This window comes from Sapajus apella, unplaced genomic scaffold (assembly GCF_009761245.1).
Source record: "Sapajus apella isolate SASKATOON/1434 unplaced genomic scaffold, GSC_monkey_1.0 scaffold30, whole genome shotgun sequence".
In the NCBI taxonomy this organism is placed as follows: Eukaryota; Metazoa; Chordata; class Mammalia; order Primates; family Cebidae; genus Sapajus; species Sapajus apella.
In genome coordinates this window covers 440,350-445,389 of record NW_022436970.1, presented here as the reverse complement: position 1 = coordinate 445,389, position 5,040 = coordinate 440,350, and the positions used below count along the sequence as shown (strand labels likewise).

Below are 5,040 nucleotides of genomic sequence, written 5' to 3'. Positions count from 1 at the left end.
TCCAAATGCCTATCGATGATAGACTGGACAGGAAAAATGTGGCACATATGCACCATGGAATACTATGCAGCCATGAAAAACGATGAGTTCGTGTCCTTTGTAGGGACATGGACGAACCTGGAAACCATCATTCTCAGCAAACTGATGTAAGAACAGAAAATCAAACACTGCATGTTCTCACTCATAGGTGGGTGTTGAACAGTGAGAACACATGGACACAGGGAGGGAAGCATCACACACTGGCGTCTGTTGGGGGGAAATAGGGAAGGGACGGTGGGGGGTGGGGAGTTGGGGAGAGATAGCATGGGGAGAAATGCCAGATATAGGTGACGGGGAGGAAGGCAGCAAATCACACTGCCATGTGTGTACCTATGCAACAATCTTGCATGTTCTTCACATGTACCCAAAAACCTAAAATGCAATTAAAAAAAAATCCTTTGCTCTAACAAGCAGTTTTCCTGTTGAAAGCTATTACAGAGCTTTCAACTGTTAAGACTAGTGTCTTTTATTCAATCTGTTACTTTTAACATATTTGCCTTTATATTTAAAATTTTTTTAATACATATTTGATTGCGTTTTAGGTTTTGGGGTACATGTGAAAAACATGTAAGATTGTTGCATAGGTACATACATGGCAATATGGTTTGCTGCCTTTAGAAATATAGTACAGGTGCTGGAGCAGCTGCTGCCAAGTCTGGATCCCACTGCTGTGCGCCCCTGATGCCCGCCTGACGTGCATTCCTGGTTCCTTTTGGTTCCAAGTCCAACATGGCAACTCTCAAGGATCAGCTGGTTCATAATCCTCTAAAGGAAGAACAGACCCCCCAGAATAAGATTACAGTTGTTGGGGTTGGTGCTGTTGGCATGGCCTGTGCCATCAGTATCTTAATGAAGGACTTGGCAGATGAACTTGCTCTTGTTGATGTCAATGAAGACAAACTGAAGGGAGAGATGATGGATCTCCAACATGGCAGCCTTTTCCTTAGAACACCAAAGATTGTCTCTGGCAAAGACTACGATGTAACTGCAAACTCCAAGCTGGTCAATATTATGGCTGGGGCATGTCAGCAAGAGGGAGAAAGCCGTCTTAATTTGGTCCAGCGTAACGTGAACATCTTTAAATTCATCATTCCTAATGTTGTAAAATACAGCCTGAACTGCAAATTGCTTATTGCTTCAAATCCAGTGGATATCTTGACCTATGTGGCTTGGAAGATAAGTGGCTTTCCCAAAAACCGTGTTATTGGAAGTGGTTGCAATCTAGATTTAGCCCTATTCTGTTACCTGATGGGGGAAAGGCTGGGAGTTCACCCATTAAGCTGTCGTGGGTGGGTCCTTGGGGAACATGGAGATTCCAGTGTGCCTGTATGGAGTGGAGTGAATGTTGCTGGTGTCTCCCTGAAGACTCTGCACCCAGATTTAGGAACTGATACAGACAAGGAACAGTGGAAAGAGGTTCACAAGCAGATGGTTGAGAGTGCTTACGAGGTGATCAAACTCAAAGGCTACACATCCTGGGCCATTGGACTCTCTGTGGCAGATTTGGCAGAGACTATAATGAAGAATCTTAGGCGGGTGCACCCAATTTCCACCATGATTAAGGGTCTCTATGGAATAAAGGATGACGTCCATCTTCCTTAGTGTTCCTTGCATTTTGGGACAGAATGGAATCTCAGACGTTGTGAAGGTGACTCTGACTCCTGAGGAAGAGGCCCCTTTGAAGAAGAGTATGGATACACTTTGGGCGATCCAAAAAGAGCTGCAATTTTAAAGTCTTCTGATGTTATACTATTTCACTGTCTAGGCTACAACAGGATTTTTGCTGGAGGTTGTGCATGTTGTCCTCTTTATCTGATCGGCGATTAAAGCAGTCATATTTTAAGACGGACTAGGACAAACATCAATTCCTCAACTTAGAAATAGGAACGGTTTGTAAAATCCTACAGCTATATCCTGATGCTGGATGGTGGTAACCTTGTGTAGTCCTAGACTGGTTAGTGTGAAATAGTTCTGTCACCTCTGAGGCACCACTGCCAATGCTGCACATGCTGCAGTTGCCCCTTGAGCCAGAGAGATGTTCCTTTGTTATATAACTTCCTGGCTCCTTCACTGAACATGCCTAGTCCAACATTTTTTCCCCGTCAGTCACATCCTGGCATTCAGTGTATAGATCCAATATCGCATGTCTTGTTCTAAAGGATCTTATTTTGTAAACTATATATATAAGTAGTGTACATTACCATACAATGTAAAAATATCTATATATAAACAATGCAACCAACTATCCAAGCATTACACCAAGTAAAACCCCCAATAAACCTTATACAGTGAGAAAAAAAAAATAGTCCAAAATAAAATGGCAAAAATAAATCCAAATAAATTTGTACTTTGGCACTACATACTTTTCTAAAAAGTTCTCCCAGTACGAAACACTAGATCTTGGAGAAAACAGACCTCTTAATTCATTGTTGGTTTGGACTATATAAAGGAAATCTCCAGGCCCACACTCAAGACAGAAACTCCCCCTACACTATACCAAGACAGAAACAGAAAAAATTAAAACCCTCTACCCTTAAGACAGGAACAGAAAAACAAAACAAAACAAAAAACTTGAGCTGAAACAAACGCAAGAAAGCAGCAGAAAGCATCATGCAAGAAGCAAGCTTGAAAGATAGGGTTTATCCCTGAGGGCAGATAACAGCATTTGCCTGTTAGTTTGCAATTGACCTGCAGACACAAAACCTTAGGCTAGTAGTAAGGGTCAAGGAGCTTAAACTTAAGACAAGGCATTCAATCAGGATCCTCAAAGGTGAAGGGAGTATGCCAGGGAGTTTGTAACACCTCATCCAAAGATCCCAAGAAGCAACAAACTCAAATCATACTGAAGGAAAACATACACAATTTATGCCCTCTGTCTTCTCGCAGATTAACACATACTCAAGGAAATAAGTCACAATAATTTGCAATAATAACCTTAAATTTAGACTTGTAAAGACTTAAAATACTGAAATTATCAAAAATATAAAATATTTGATTTTTTAAAATTAGAAATAGACTTACAAGGGACTGTAATGAGTAAACAGGAAGTTAAAAAGAATCAAATGAAAAATATATTTATTGAAATTAAAACCATCATTCTTGTTTTAAATAGCAGGTGAGATGCTGCTGAAAAATGAATTAGTGAACAGAAAGATAGAGCTGATGAAATTACCTGAAATGCAATAAAGAGAAACAAGATGAGAAATATGAGAAATTAAGAGACATGAAAAATACAGTTAAGATTAGTCTATCATTTGTATATAGTCCTAGAATGGAGAAGAAATATTTGAAGAGCTAACAGAGAATTTTACAGAATATGAATTAAAAAATACAGGAAGAAGCCAGTATATATCAAGAATAAAAAGAAATTCACACTTTCAAATATTACAGTAAATCTGCAGAACATCAAAAAAAAAAAAAAGGGAGATCATCTTAAAAACAGAGAAAAAACAACACCTAAAAAGTTGATTCTGAGGCCCAAAGATATTGAGACTAACGTAAAGCCACAAAATAAGTAGCATAACTGTGACATAGCCCCTATATTCTCAATCCATAAAATATATTTTTAACTATGTTACCTTCTCTTTTTAAACTAGCCAAAACCATTTACTTTCTCTTCTTAACCAGTTTTTCTTAAGACCCTTCTAGCTGTCCAAGTTCCTGAAATCATTACAAGGAGTATAAAATGTTTCAATAATTTATTTATAAAAAGTCATATATTCTTTTCATAAGTTTAATTACCTTGCTGGAATACTCCATGTAAAAAATACTATGTTCCTTGATTCAGAGCACTACATATTTGCATGGTGAACAATTTCTGATGTTCTTGCTCCAAGTTATTGTTCTTGATAACCTCAAACTACCCATTTAAAATCCTTTGTGTTAGCATATTTTCAAATTCCAAGGAATCCAAAACCAAGGTAAAATTTCAGACCTGGGGCTGGGCAGGGTGGTTCACAACTCTAATCCCAGCACTTTGGGAGGCTGAGGAAGAGGATCACCTGAGGTCAGGAGTTTGAGACCAGCCTGACCAACATGGTGTAACCTCATCTCTACTAAAAATATCAAGATTTGCTGGGCATGATAGCACATGCCTGTAATCCCAGCTACTCAGAAGGGTGAGGCAGGAGAATTGCTTGAACCTGGGAGGTGCAGGTTGCAGAGAGCTGTGATCACGCCACTGCACTGCAGCCTGGGCGAGAGTGAGACTCTGTCTCCAAAAAAAAGAGAAAAGAAAAGCAAATTTCAGACCTGGAATAAAGTATTTTTAAGCTACTCTTTGGTTCATATTTGTGTACTTTATTTTTAAAGTCTCTTCTTTAGATTATATGCGCAAAAACTATAAACATGAGACCAGGATACTCCATATTAGTGCTGAAGGATACTTTAGTATATTCTATAAATATCCTCCATGTCTTGCAAATTATATAATTATATTCGCAATCTTATATCCAATTTTTAGTTTGGCAGGCAAAAGAGGAAGACAATAATAATGGGAGAAAGAGGACATCCACCAACAGGCAATACCAATAACATCCACCAATAACTATGGGAGAAAAAGGACATCCACCAAAGGACTTCTTCCATTTAACCAGTATTCTATAGGCCCATTACCTTGCATTTCTGGTGCCCATCTTTCCCTTAATTTAGTTGCACGGAGAGTTCCTTATACCACTGTTCTCTACAACATACACACTTCTCTCACTTCAACTCCTCACCCTGGCCCTAGCCAAACCATTCATTCATTCAACATTTATTGAATGGCCTTTGTGTGCTGGGTTATTCTGGTAGATTCTAGGTGTATAAAGAAGCATTAATTGAATATAAATTACTTTGGTACTTTAAAAGTCAACATACTAAATGTAATGAAGTACTTTAGTCGAAACTACCTATATTTTTAATAGATTAGTTGGCAGTAGGATTTCCTATTTGTTTATATCCTAATAGGCTGAATTTGAGATATTCCACATTGCTCAGGAAGAAAAAAAATGTGTTCTTTAC

At 38.5% G+C, this 5,040-nt stretch overlaps 1 pseudogene across 1 annotated transcript; it reads left to right on the top strand.

The window, feature by feature from the left end:
• The first annotated feature begins 674 nt into the window (after positions 1–674).
• LOC116561696 lies at positions 675–2,124 on the top strand (annotated as a pseudogene). Its single transcript, XR_004273561.1, has one exon. The product of XR_004273561.1 is annotated as an L-lactate dehydrogenase A chain-like (transcript).
• Positions 2,125–5,040: the final 2,916 nt, after the last annotated feature.